Source organism: Erythrolamprus reginae, chromosome Z, assembly GCF_031021105.1.
Source record: "Erythrolamprus reginae isolate rEryReg1 chromosome Z, rEryReg1.hap1, whole genome shotgun sequence".
In the NCBI taxonomy this organism is placed as follows: Eukaryota; Metazoa; Chordata; class Lepidosauria; order Squamata; family Dipsadidae; genus Erythrolamprus; species Erythrolamprus reginae.
Genome location: NC_091963.1, coordinates 114,260,473 through 114,275,605, shown reverse-complemented (window position 1 = coordinate 114,275,605; position 15,133 = coordinate 114,260,473). Strand labels below are relative to the sequence as shown.

The 15,133-nt window shown below is 37.4% G+C and overlaps 1 protein-coding gene across 2 annotated transcripts in view; it reads left to right on the top strand.

Annotated features, from left to right (window-relative positions):
• Positions 1-3,215: 3,215 nt before the first annotated feature.
• ZNF652 (zinc finger protein 652) overlaps positions 3,216-15,133 on the top strand; it is a 56,416-nt gene continuing 44,498 nt past the window's right edge. The window contains exon 1 of one of the 2 annotated variants that reach the window (XM_070767490.1): positions 3,216-3,403. The gene's annotated coding sequence lies outside the window, so the exon portion shown is untranslated. Of the gene's footprint in view, positions 3,404-7,131; positions 7,545-15,133 lie in introns of those variants that run through there. The other variant, XM_070767489.1, reaches the window with a different exon arrangement.

The window sequence follows — 15,133 nt, the reverse complement described above, 5'->3', positions numbered from 1 at the left end:
GCTGCATCAGATCACGAGGGCATCTCTTCCTATAGTGATCAGCTATAGATAATAGAAGAATGGCATCTTCAAAAAAAAAGCAGCACACTAATGCTTGGCTGGAGCAACTGGCAATCTTATCAGTGGAATACATGAAAGATTCACTGCATGCTAAGTGGCCAGCATTCATCTTGGAAAAGGAAAGACTTTACATTTCAGGTACAGCTTGAGAAACACTAGGGAGCATGCTGACAAGAATTAAGTGGATGATGGAGAGACTAAGAAACAAGGTTCTCTACCTCAAGGAACAAAGCAATATATCAGATGGAGGAAGCAATAAGTCACATTTTGAGAAATTGGCTTTTAGCATCCAGGTTCACCAAAATGAAGAAAACTCTTCATGGGGCATTTCTGGACACATAATTCATAAATATATTACTGAATATTATAGTCAATTAGTTGCATTATCAGCATATCCTGAATCCTTAGGGATTGGGTGGCATAGAAGTCAAATTAATAAATAATAAATAAATATTCTGTAGACACTAGATATCCACTAGATTTCAGGTAAGGAGAAGACATCCTGTAATCATTCTGTTTTCAACAGCAGAGAACAAACAAAATACTTCTGTGCCCAAGATGACAGAATAATATGAATTTATGCCCTACTGACACTGTGACTTAGACAATATCGGTATTCCTTCCTAGGTATCTACACTTGCCAAATTAGTTTGCAAGGTGAAAACCTTCAAGGTACAAATGATCCTAGTTGCTCACTTCTAGCCATTTGATTTTTTTATGGTGCAAGGGAGGAGCCCATGCAACTGCCATATATTTGCTGTCTAGCTATAGGTGTTTCAAAATATAGGCTATAGGTGTTTCAAAACTATTAAGAGTCTTCCTAACCATTATAAAAGGGCTAGCAGATATACTTATGCAGACAAATAATAACCTTGTGTTCTGAGGTCTCTAATGGATGCTATTTTGATTTTAATTTCTGTTCAGAAGAATGTCCAATGGTTCTCTAATAGATTGACTTACCATAAGTTACTATTATATTCATTGAAAGATAGACTCAATAGTACAACCTTTTTAGAAGTGGGGAAAATACAGAGAAGACTTATGTAGGATGATGACTCAAATCTCTAATAGCAAGGATTAGGCGGGTCATGATGTCTCTTGATAGTCAGTTTAACTGACTACCACAGAATATATGCTGTGTAAAAATAGAGAAATACCTCCTACTATCACAAGACTATGGAAATAAATTCTATAAAACTACATGAGGTTAAATGTAGTGAAAAATGAGTGGTTTTTTATTGAGTTGGGAAGGTGGACTTTATATATCATTGTGATAGCTTATGATTGTAGTATGGATAAGTAATTTGACCTAACAACAAATTGTTATGTTCTTGAAAGTAAAGGAGAATAGATCATAGCTCTGTTTATAAAATGTATTAAGTTTGGAGGTGCATCAAAGCTAGGCTCTCGGGGCCAAACCACAAGTGCCTAATAAAACATCCAGACTGACAAGCAGGTTAATAGCAAAATGCACAAGCTGCATTGCTTGTTTAAAACATTTTTTAAAACCTCTGTAGGTATATAAAGTGTAGTTGAGAATGTCAAGAGAAACAATGGATTCCTTATTCCTAAATTCAAGAAAAAAATTAGAATTGAATGAACGGATTGACAACAAATAGGGGCCAATAGAAAAATATGCTAATTAAATTTGGTGGTATAGAAAGAATACAATTTATCAATGACCACTATTTCGTGCCCAGTTCATTTCTGAACTTCTGGTGGGCCCATTGGGCCATTTTTCACCATACCAGGGTTCAAGAAGCTTTCCTGAAGCTTTGGGAGAGCAAAAATCAGCTGGTCAGTATGTGCACACAAGCTAGAGCTGACCTAGGGCAATGCCTCGCCCTCAGATATGGCTATATGTGTCATTGGTTCACCATCACTGATCTAGAGATAACAAGTATTTAGAAATAACATTCTGAACTTCCGGTTGGCCCATTGGGCTGTTTTTCACCATCTTCAAGCTTCAGGAGTCCGGAGACCAGTGAGGCTTATGTTCATGTGCAGGGTAGGCAGCATGGGGGTGTTGTACACATGCGTGGAGGGATAGTGCAGGGGTTGTGCTCAGGGGTGGGGGTGGGCATGCGCGCTAGCATATGAGCCAAAAAACATTCGCCATCACTACTCTGGATGCTTCCATTGCTATTTACAATGTAGATAGATGTAGGATTATTTGGTAGAAGGAAAGGGGATCTATTACACACACACACACACACATGTGACATGATGTCTAGGGTCTAGTCTAATCCCCACAGCCTCTTCTCTCAAATTTCTATACTCTCACAAAATCATGCTGTAAACAGAAGCAAAAGGCCTCTGCCAGTTTCCTCTGTGACCATCCCTCTAGCTAATACCATCAGGAACCTTTGACAACTCTTAGTGAAAAAAATAACTGCTTGTAAGAGCAGAAATGGTGGAAATACAGACCCAGTGGGGCAATATAGGGCTAGAGGATTATCTCCTTACCCCCTTCTGTGACTGCTTTCTTGTGCACTTCTATTATGTTCTCTCCTTTGTAGTTGTTTATTCTTTCTTGGTCCAAATTGACCTGAGAGGAAAAGAAGTTTCTCTTCTTTACCAGAGGGAGAGTTTAAACTGAATTAGGAGAGATTCCCAGTACCAGATGCAGACATTTAAACCCTGCCTCTGGATTTTAAAAAGGTGAAAATTTTTGCCTGTTGGCTCCATTATCAGTGACCAATAGAATAGAATAGAATAGAATTTTATTGGCCAAGTGTGATTGGACACACAAGGAATTTGTCTTGGTGCATATGCTCTCAGCGTACATTTAAAAAGATACATTTGTCAAGAATCATGTGGTAGAACACTTAACGATTGTCATAGGGGTCAAATAAGCAATGAAGAAATAATCAATGTTAATAAAAATCTTAGGATACCAGCAACAAGTTACAGTCCTAAGTGGGAGGAAAAGGATGATAGGAATGATGAGAAAAATTAGTAGAAACAGAAGTGCAGATTTAGTAAAAAGAAACAAGAATATATAAAGTTTTTAAGAAGAAATTGGGCAACCATTATTTGAAATAGCATAGGGCTGTAATAGCGAGGCACACAGAGCCATAGCTGAGGACACGCAAGGTGTTGCGCTGGCCGGTTGATTTTCAGCCTTCTTTTTGGTCGTTTTCCCCACAGAGAAAACGGCTCATCTGGAAGTTCACTTATGTGCTCACCCTCAGCTTCCTTTTCACTGTCAGAGGTCTTCAGGAACTACTTCGGCTTTGGACAGTTGCAGCAGGCCTCTCACATCTCAGCTCATTGTTTCTGCACTCGGCAAGGCTTTCCTGAAGGCCTGTAAAGCTGATAACAGAGCTCCAGATCTGTTTGGGTAAGAATAGCACATTTGCCCATGGAATGCTTTGCACATGGTGTTTTTGACTTGGTCCCTGAGGAGGGTAAAAGATATGCTTCATTGGGTGTGATACATACTGAGAATGCCATTTCAGTTTACTTCAGTGCAAGGGGAGACCTGAATTTTAAACCATATTATGATTATTATTATATCTTACATTATTATTTTTATGTGCCCTCTGCCATGATGACAGAAAGTAGCAGTTTAATTTTTAAACCATTATGCCAAAAAAACTAGGGAGTGTGCCAATTGTGCCCTTTTCTAGATCAGGGAGCTTGGTCACTCATGGTTTGACTACTGAAACACAAGATAGAGGGAATGCCCTTGAAGGCCACCCAGAAGCTTCAACTGGTCCAGAACGCAGTGATAAAAGCAGTGAAGGGCATGCCTCTATATATCCATGTAATATATTTGCTGTGGAAACTGCACTTGTTCCATCTGCTTCAGGTTATTGAGGATCCACCCATCTCACATCCGCCTGGTTGGTATGATCTGACATAGTTGATGTCCGGGTTTCTTCAGTCCTGCCCTCTTCCAGGATGCTAAAAGCAGTCTCTTTATAATATGATTCCTATGGAACAGTGATGGGGAACCTTTTTTTGCTTGGGTGCCAAAAGGGAGCTCACATGCATGATACTGTGCATGGTGTGCCCACACCCATAATGTAATGCCACTATGTGCATGCGTGCACAATCCCACACTCCCCCTCTGTCCATGTGCACAGGGCTCATTGAAGCATCCAGAGCCTGTGGATGGCAAAAAACGGACCCAAGGGCTCAACTGGAAGTTCAGAAAACGAACTTCCGATTGGTACGTTGGGCTGTTTTTCACTGTCCCCAGGCTTCAGGAGGCTTTCTTGAAGCCTTGGGAAAGCTTAAACAACTTCTCCAATCTCCGGAGTTTTGCCTTGGGGCTGAACTTTGGGGCATTTGAACTGTTTCTAAATTCTATGTCTTTTTAGCAACAATTATGACTGAAGGATTAGCGCTTTGCAGGGGTGGGTTCCAACTTACCTCACTGCCAGTTCACTTCCTCTTGCTGTGTGGTCGCTTTGCATGGCTGCGCATGCGCTTTACGCATGCACACTGCAACCCCCCTCCCCCAATATTTTTTTTAAATGCCAAAAATAAAATGGCAATGCAAATGGTGTCAGAAACTTGACTTCGGGGTATGTGCAGAAGAAAAAAATTGTAATTTTTTTTTTCAAAAAAATATGGCAGCACCCACGGATCAGCACTAACTGATCTGGTTTGGTGACATCATTGTGACATTACCAGTGGATTACTACTTGTTCAAGCGAACAGGTCCAAACCAGGAGGAATCCACCCTTGGCGCTCTGTAAGGTATAGATGGCCAGAACTAAGTTATATGTGTCCAGTGACAATTATGCAATTTATCTCTACTTAAATTTTGGAATCCAGAAAAGGAAGCTAAATGCTTTTATTGATTTTAGACCTATAGCTTAGATAGGTTTAAACCTTCATTACAAAATTACTTTTTATTGTTGTAATAATATATTGCAGGGTTCCCTGAAATCAAGTGCCTTCTAGATAGATGTCTTTGTACAATTGTCAGAATTCTTAGCCACATAGAAATCACAATTAAGTTGAGGGCAACAATATCAAACACTGTATATTGAAGATAAAGATCACACACTTCACAATTGTTGTCTTTCACTGAGTGGGGTAAGCTATGTTTGTTGTGGTATTATTACCTGGAATTTTAGTCTTTATTATTAGCATTTTAATATTAGTATTTTAGCATGGAACCTGTGCCTATTTTCGAAGTTTAGGAAACCACTAAACCATTTGTTAGATCATCATTTTTAAGATATTTTCTTACCAAATTCCTCAGTGTCTCAACAACAGCAGAGATTCTAATGGAGGGCCTTGAGTTGAAATTCAAGGAAATATTCAGAGCTATATCTGCTTTGAAATTATATATTATTACATCTGCTTCAAACTGTATAGTGCAATCTCTAAGAATGACCCACAGCAGACATTTTATGATATTTTGTAGTGTCATAAAATGTTTTATAACATTTGTCAAAATTAAATTTCATGTGATTCATACCATATTTTGAATACATTCTGTACGTCAGCCTATTTGATGTACCTAACTTCAAACTTGCTGTATGATGCTTTGTTTCAAAGTTAAAGGTTACAGACACGAGTTTTAGTAATATGATAAACCATATTTTTCCTTTTAGCAAAAGCCATTTTTTTGATATGCGAAAACTAGCTCTTTCAGGAACTCACAATTAAACATTCTAAAGTCCTTAATTGCTATTCAAGAAATGAAAGGGGGAAGATGCAACATTTTTAATGGTTTCTCATATTTAATCAATATATTTTGTTTTGAATTTGTAGCTCGCTGATCCAAGGCATACTATATTCTGAATTTGTGCATTTTCTTTCTGCAGTTTATATGAAGATTTCACATTTTAATAAAATGCTTTTGGTTTTGTCTGAGGCATTTGTGGTTTATGTAGGTAGGAAGTGTGTGAAAAAAACCACTTTAAAAGGAACTACCATAAGTGTTTCTCTCAAATTCAAGAACTAGGTTCTTTACAACTCCACCTTGAGTACTTGAGTTTCTTAGGCAATAGTAATGTTCCAGCAAATAACCTAAAATGTAATTGTAATTGCTGAATTATTTCAAGTTAATCTTGTTTGTATTATTTTGTACAATTCCTCAACCGATCAATCTTAGGTAGTTTTATGAAATTTAGAGATCACTCATCCCATTCTCAATAGCTACTTTCGAAGTCTATTCCCATTGCAACAGTACAATGTTTTCATTCTGCTATATAGGTAGTACATATAGAAATGTGCCATTAGATTCTGATTTACCTTTTCTAACTCAGCATTAATATATTAAAAGATAATCAGATTTTTTTGTATGGGCTAAACTATTATTTTTGAATTCTTTCCCCCAATTTTAATAATACTGTAGCTTTGTTTTGTTTATTTCCCCTAAAACCTTTTAACAAGGATGCCTGCTAAAATATTCCAGATAAAATTATTATTAGATTTTGTATGCCGCCCTTCTCCGAAAACTCGGGGCGGCTCACAAGAATTGCTTTATTCAATGGAAAGTGTGAACCAATCTTAACAAACCCTTTGAATAAGGCTTTGGGATGTATCAGATATAATTTGTTTCAGAAAAGCTTCGGCGGGGAAAAAAAGGCTTTCTTCAGCACCTACGTTTAGTCTTCTTCCAGCGCGCGCACACACGCGTGTACTCACAGAGAGCAGGTCCTTTTCTGTTATGGTGGGGGATATTTTATGCTTTGTTTCTCCCCCCCCTCCCCCATCCAGCCTTTTTTTAAAATCTTCGGCTCTCACTCTAGGCAAAGAGATTGCCCCCTTCTCCGAAAGCGCCTTCATTTTTTACCACTGGCCAGCCAACCTTTCCATTGTAATGTGAGCGCGTTCATTCACCCGGGACTAGGCCCGGAGGTGCGTGTTGCGTGTGTGTGTGGGGGGGTGGGGTGGCAGAAACAGTTGGCACAGTGGGCAAAATAAAGAGATGACGATAGATTAAGCTCTTTAACTGGCGCTCAAAGATAGAGGGACTCGCACTTATGCGCGCGCAGGAAGCACGCCGGGCGGTCGGTGGGTGGGTGGGGGGAGACGCAGAAATCGCTGAGGAAAAAAACCAGAAAGCTGAGGAAAGCCGCGCGCTCTCGCGCGAGAGCCTCTACGCAAGCGCATTCGTTGTCTTCCTCAGCACTAGCCAGAGAGCGACGCTAAAGGAGAAAAAAAAAACCGAGTCGGGAAGGAGGGGGGTGACAAGGCGAGCAGGCGTATTCGTGAGGTTGACTGACTGACTGCCTTGGTTGGCTGCGGCGAGGGCCACGTAGCGCTGCGGCGGCGGCGGCGGCAGGGCGGGCGAGCGAGCGAAGGATAAGCAGATCCACGGCGGAGGTAGCTGCAGAGGGGCCAAGGCCTGGTCCTAAAAACAGGCGGCGGCGGGGGCTCTACCCAGGGGAGGGCAGGAAGGAAGGAGGGCCGTGACCGCCCTCTCCTTCCCCCTCCCCTCCCCCGCCCAAGCATGGATCACGGCGGTGGCGATGAAGCGTTGGAGGCGACAACAGCGGACGACCCCGGCCTGGGTGAGTTCGTGCAAGGCAAGAGGCCCATTTGGTAGAAAGAGCAGGGCAAGTTTCCCTTGATGAGCCCCCAAACCTCATTTGCTCGATTCGTCGTTATCTCCCACTTTTCCAGGAAGCTCAAGGGATGCAGGTTTCCAGCAAAATAAAGTATGTTTCGCCAAATGTACGTCTGAGCATGTTCAAAGTAACTGATTATTGATATGCATTGGATAAAGTAAACAAGATTTAGTCCAGAGGATACAGCTTTCAGATAGTCATGTTTATCTTGAAACTCTTGTCTTCGGAAGAATATTTCTTACAACCCTCCCTCCACTGCAGAAGTGGAGATCATGGAGCTAATGGAAATGATTATGAGCTTCGAAGGTTTTAAGTTTAAGTTTATTTGAAGGATAAAATTTTGAAAAGCTGAGGTAGAAGCTGGCTTGAGAGATATATGTAGAAAAAATGTTTACTTTAACACTCTAAAAATAATGGGACTTCATCATCTGAAACATTTAGCTTTGAAATATCTCAAGATTAGTAGTAGTATAATCTGCATTTTGCATTCTTACATTAACAGCTCATATTTGTTTTCTGAATTCCATCAGAAAGCAAAGAGGTTCTTGATGATTATAAACAAGAAATGTTATAATAATATTTTTTCTGACATTTTATGCATGGTTTTCCCCTTCCAATCTGCAAATATTGCACTCGTATATCTACTAAAAATAATCTCCACTGAATTTGCATTAGATTTGCTGTACTTCAAATAACATAAATAAAAAGAAATTCAGGAGTTAACTCTCATGCTTTCCCCAACTGAAGTTGTCCAAATAGATTAATAAATAAAATACCAAAGTATGCATGGTTGCAAAATACTTGACCGTGTGATTTTCACAAAGCATGGATGTGTATAAGGATTTTGATGATGCATCAATATGAAATTCGGGTTCAGACATTCTACATAAGAATACATCTTATTTCTTCAAGTGTGAATCATTTTCTATACGTTAATGAACTGTATATTTTCTCTGATAACTGTTGAAAATGATATTATGAGAAAAATTGAGAAATTTTGTTTGAAAAACTAATATTTGTGACTAACATAAATATGTGTTCCTTGATGTTCATTCTGCCTGACAAAAGAGTATAATTTCTTTCAAATGAGTTGATCTTTGGGGTGTCATTGAAGAGTAGAAGAGTACAATATGGTGAAAGGATACTGCTCCCAAGAAAAATGTGCAGTTGTGAAATAGACCTGCACTATTTCTTCAAAGATGGTTTTTGCAATAATTATACTACCTTTAAGATGGAAATAGGTATGAGATTTCCCAGAGCAAGAATAATATGAAGAGAAATAAAATGTGGAGAGTGGGAAAGATATTGTACTTACAACATTTGATAACATTGTACATTACTAGCATCAGATGTTGATTGTGACTAAAGGATAGAAAAAACAAGACAGTAGCTGGTATTATAGAGGTGCTTAACAACTTGAAAACCAATCTTTAGTTATTCTGTTTTCCCTATTGTCTTTATGCCTGATAAAGTTATTACTTTCTCTATCTTGTCCCATAAAGTTGTTGTACACTGAAACAAAATCTGAACTAATATAATTCTGGCAAGTTATTACTTGGGTTTGTTTCAGTGTACAACAACTTTATGGGACAAGATAGTTTGCAGATGCATAAGTTACATCCTTTAGAGAGAAAAAATCCACTTTATGTTGAGATATGTTTATATTTCTTCTAGATGCAGTTCAACAAAGCTGTTATTTTTAAAACCTTTCAGGGTTTTGGACCAGAGTATATCTGGGATTGCCTAGTTCTGATTATATCTGCCTACCCATTAACTCCTCATTTCTTTCATCCCTAGAATTACATTCACATTCTGTTATTTTGCAGAGGTTATTAAAAACTGCTACATCATCAGGACTGGCAAATGGATATCTTATGATTTTGTTTTATCTTGTAATATGGCAGCAATTGTTATGGACAACTGCTCACTTGATGAATAGAAAATAGATGTTTCTCTCTCTCTCTGTCTGTCTCTGTCTGTCTCTCTCTCTCTCTCTCTCTCTCTCTCTCTCTCTCTCTCTCTCTCTGTGTGTGTGTGTGTGTGTATAGAGTGATACCTCTACTTAAGAACTTAATTCATTCCATGACTAGGTTCTTAAGTAGAAAATTTTGTAAGTAGAAGCAATTTTCCCCATAGGAATCAATGCAAAAGCAAATAATGCGTGCAAACCCATTAGGAAAGAAATGAAAGCTCGGAATTTGGGTGGCAAGAGGAGGAGGAAGAAGAGGAGGAGGAGGACAGTTGCTGCCGAAGGAAGAAGATGAGATGAGGGGAATCAAAAAAATCCAAAACTTTAAGACTTTAAAATAAAAAGAGGGACTCTGAGGCGGTGAGGAGGAGCACGCGCCTCCCATACATCCGGCGTGAGGCTGCCTCCCATTCACTGCACCAGATAGAGAAACCCAGGTGGGCGAGAGGAGGGAAACCTCCCGCTCTTTTGACCGAAAGGCGGCTGCTGCTGTTACCTGCTTCTTTTTCCCATGCTGAAGGATTCCCTCTCCTCTCGCTCGCTTGCTTTGTAGCCGGTGTCTTTCCTTCACTGTGGTGACTCCTCGGTTTGGCTGAAGCTGAGTTGATCCAGCCAGGTCAAAGCGCCTGCTTTTGCCTTTCCGCACCCAGATGCTCCGGGAGGCAACTTCACGCCACGTGTATGGGAGGCAGCGGGAGGAAGCCATCACAGCAAAGTGATTTATTCCCTCTCCAAGCGCCCAGTAAAAGGAATACTCTCCGTTCACTCTAAGCTGCCCAGAGTGAAGGGAGCGTTTCTTTTCTCTGGGTGCTGGCACAGGTTTATTCCCTCTCCAAGCGCCCAAAGAAAGGAAAATCCTTCATTCACTCTAGATTGCCAAAGGCTCTTCTTGCAGCCCAGAAAAGCCCGAGATGGCCGGGATGAATGGGGGAATGGCAGGAAACTGGCCAAGCCTTTCTTAAGTAGAAAATGGTTCTTAAGAAGAGGCAAAAAAATCTTTAACACCTGGTTCTTATCTAGAAAAGTTCTTAAGTAGAGGCGTTCTTAGGTAGAGGTACCACTGTATCCTATTTAGAAATGAGGGCATATAAACCACACAGACTTGATAACAATTGGAATAATATATAAGCCTAAATAAAATAATAAATAGGTGAATAAGTAAAAATATATTCAGGTCAGTGTTTAACATTGAGCCTTTAACATGAGAAAGATGTCTGAGCCATATTTGCATTCTGTAACATGTTATGGTTTCAATGGAATTGCTATATTAATAATCTATATACTATATGGTAGAGAAATAGAAGACTTAAAGGAAGACATTTGGGTAGTTGAATCATGATTTGCATTACATGATTAGGGAAGGAAAGGATATTTTTTAGTACCAGTAGACTTAACAGTAATTTTAAAATATGGATATTAGCAAGATGCACTAGAGTTTTTAGATATTACAATCAGTGAGACTATTTCCCAGATAACTGTTCCAGATAAGAAACCGGATTGATTATAGTTATTGTAACAATCTGTGTTCATTTGGAGGCACATTAATTTTTTTCAGTTTAACATAATGAATGAAATGTTTTCTGCAATGGCGGCATGATGTGCAAGGATGCTTTAACAGATTTAAAATTAATCTAAATTTGGGAGACACATTTTCATTCTGTATTCTAGATAATGTAATTAAGAGTAGATTTAAATATTATTTATTCTTTTATTGCTTGCTTTAATACAGTGCTAGATTACCTGTGCTGAGAGTTAATGACAGGACAATTTCGGAATAGTTACTGAACCTATGCCTCACTTCAAATTAAATTCCAAAAGGTGCAGCACCTGCTTTCTGTGGCTGCCATGTAAACCTGTTTTAAAAAGTTGTAGACATGTTTATGCTCCTGCATTCTGCAAAGCACTTTTTAAAAATCAAATTAGAAACGCTACACACTCAACTAATAATGAAAAGCCCTTTTACACTGTATTATTATGAATGCAAACAATACTTACATATATCCAGAGTAACATTGTTTGGTGTGCAGGCCTGGGATTATTGGGGACAAGATTCTATACCATTTTCTTTTTAGGAATGTTTTTGGGTGTGCTTGTTGATTTTAATATTATAAAATTTTAATTAAAATTTTCTTTAAATGTATTTTAGCATTGTTTTTGTATTTTTATTATAATTTCTGTTTAATATAAAAATACTTTAAGAAAGAATACAGTGAATACAAGTTTTATCTGCTTACACTGCCCAACATCAATCCTCTTTCCAATGTTACCTCTCCATCTTCCCAAATTACAGCAATTGAGTAATGGAATAGATTCATTTGTTAGTGTGTCCAAACTGTTTATGTTTACAAGGATAATGACATGCCATATGAAATCACCATATGCTGTATTATTATTAATTTTTCTTGTGCGTGTACCGCATCCTGCAGGGACGATAGTAATTAAAGTCCCTCATAAAGGCTACTTTCAATGTAAAGTTACATCTACCAACATTTTATTGATTTCAATTCTGAATTGTGTCATGTCCCTCAAGTATTTGGGTTAAGAAGCTAAATCAGCCCTTATTGGTAGATCTGCCTCTTTTTCTCCTTATTAATTGAAAGTGGGATGATTTTTTTAAGGCTCAGGAGTATATTACATTATTTTTAATATTTTGGATGTCTTGTTTTACTTGTCACTGCTTCACTGTATACAGTATATTAAATTGTTGGGGGATTTTTTTTATTTTTTATTTTGCTTTAATCTGCTCTGACACTGTTGTAAAACAAACAGCTATTTAAAATGTCTAATTAAATAAATATTTAAAACATTTACAGTTCTAATGTACAGGCAAATTATATCACTTCCTCTTCAATCACAGATTCCAGTTCATCTAATCTTTTTAACAGAGAAAAGAATAAGTAACAATGATGCCTTTAAATACCCTCAAACAACAAATGTCTATCTCGGGTCCTTGGGAAGGACTCAAAAGGCAGCTAAAATGCCAAATCCAGTCTAAATATCTGACTGACTATGCAACCAACCATTAAAAATAACATAACACAGTGATCAAAATTATTAAATGGGACATATGTAAAAATATAATGTACCAATATTGAAAAATTGATAGGAATATAGAATTGAAACAGTTATTGAAAATGAGATTAAAATACTGTGGAATTCCAAATATAAACGATAAAATCTTTGTTCATCCAACAGGGTATTCACTCACTGCACATGAATGCCAATACTAGCTAAACAACTGACAGTTGTGGTGATGATGATGATGATAATAATAATAATCATTTAGCATTGACAAAAATCACAATCAGTTGATTTCAAAAGACAGCTTTATTTGGAACAGTTCATATCCTGCCACCATACTTTAACATTTTTAAACAACATCTACCTATTTCAGATCCCTGGAAATAACTTGATAGGTAGATAAAAAAAGTCAGATCCATTCTAAACATCTGGCTGATTTTGCAATGAACCTTCATGTGATTCAAGCTACATATGGATAGTTTAAATGCAGGTGTGATAGAAACTGAATTACATCTTTTAGTAAAGTAATTTTTATACCTTTTGTTATCATTCATTTCTGCTTTTTCAGCACTGTTCATTTCACATTTTCTGCACTTGCATGTGGAAATGTGCCAGATTCTGTGTTTTGTTCTTTTCCACCTTTCCATGAATATACCTAAATTATCAAATACCGGTACATCTTTTCTATGTGCTGAAGAAATTTGAAAAAAATATATCTAATGTTTCTGTCCTCTTATAAATATCGCAATAAAATAATGTATTATTTGCATTCTCTTGAATAAATATTATTCTGGAAAGTATGAGCCAGAAAATGCAATCCTGAATTCTACTAGGAGATTCTTCTTTAAAGGGCAACTTTTATGTTGTATGTTTTGCAATGATCAGAACTCAAAAGAGTTCAAATCTCAGATTATGATATACTGTATACATTTTTAAAAATCAAACTGATGGATATTTCATTGTGGTATCATTTAACTTTCTTCTCTAAATAATATCTTCGCATACAGCTTTGGATGGAGGAAAATCTAATAAGTTCTGTGGCCTTTGGGATCTGATTAAAATAGTCTTATATGGTCCTAGGTTTTATAAAAGTAATTTGCTTTTTCTGGTTAGTTGACACTCAGGGTATAATGCCAGTACTAGCAATTCCCAATAAAAATGAAATTGAGGAAGTAAACCGCCTTCTTACTTCATCTAAGATTAGTATTTTAAATTACATAGTTTTATCTGTTTTTTGATTGATTATATACTATCATGTTGGTATCCATTTTTAGCAGTTACACAGACCGTTTTTCTCGATCTGTCCTCAACTTGGACTTTCAAGATTTCCATTGATGCACCTATTGCAACTGTACTATCTATCCACTTTGCTGGTTGGTCATCCCTTCCTTCTGATTGTGCCACACACATGTAGGTTTGGATTATTTCCCTATAAATAAATGAACAATTTGACTCATTGTTGCTTGGATTATCTTTAGTTTTAGATCTTATGTGGGAAACAGATCCCATTTTAGACTATATTTATGCAGAATATTGAAAATTCAGTTCAAAAACTTTTAACAACCATTATGGGTTTAAAATGCATTGAACCACATATTTTTTCATTTATTATGTTAAACTGTGGCTTTTTAGTGGGCGGAAGAGAGGAAGAAAGAGAGAGAAAGAAAGAAAGAAATCTGGAAACCTTGATCAACAATCTAGAGGATTGTGTGGTTGTGTGTATGTATGCATATACAGGTAGTCCTTGTCTAAGTACAGATACTTTACAGTCTGTAAGTATTTCCAGTCATCTGGATTGATCCAGAGCTCTCTTATCACCTGCAGAGGTCTTTCCTGAAGGCCTTTGTAGCCGGTAACAGAGCTCCGGGTCGATCCAGAACTCTGTTATCACCTGCAAAGGCCTTTGCTAAATACATTAGACATAGTATTTGACTTTAGCTCTTAAGCAGTTTCTTCAATAGTGTTTTTAAGACTCAAATAAGGTTGTGAGGCATTTCTTTATGTGAAAGATGTTTTATTTATTTTATAGCAGGCTAGCAATTCAGTTAAGTAATATTTTAAAAAATCAGGAAGCAAGTGACTAGCAATACCAAAAAGCATTCTAATTGAAACTTTGGTATATTGAAGAAATAAGAGGTAGACTTTTAGTATGAATCAGTTATGTGTCCATTAATAGCTAGCAACTTCTGCAGTATAACAACTTGCAAAGAAAATATGCTATGGAATTTTTTCTCAAATTATTAATAATTGTTGTGGTTCTTTTAATGGAGAATGTGCATAGCCATGATCTATTTCTCATTCAGATATTACCTAATCCAACAACATTGTGCTGAAGGGAAAATAGTTCTAATGCTGTAAAATATGATTAATGTTGCACAGATTTCCTAATCCTTTCTTGATTTTCTAAATTGTATATTATTAATTGTTTTATTTGGATGGATTGTGGATACTGAGGAGATGTCTCTTTTGTGTGATTTGCTGTTTGCCTTAACTTCTATAGGGTTTTTTATATTTTAGTAATTGATGGCTTGTGTGTGTGTGT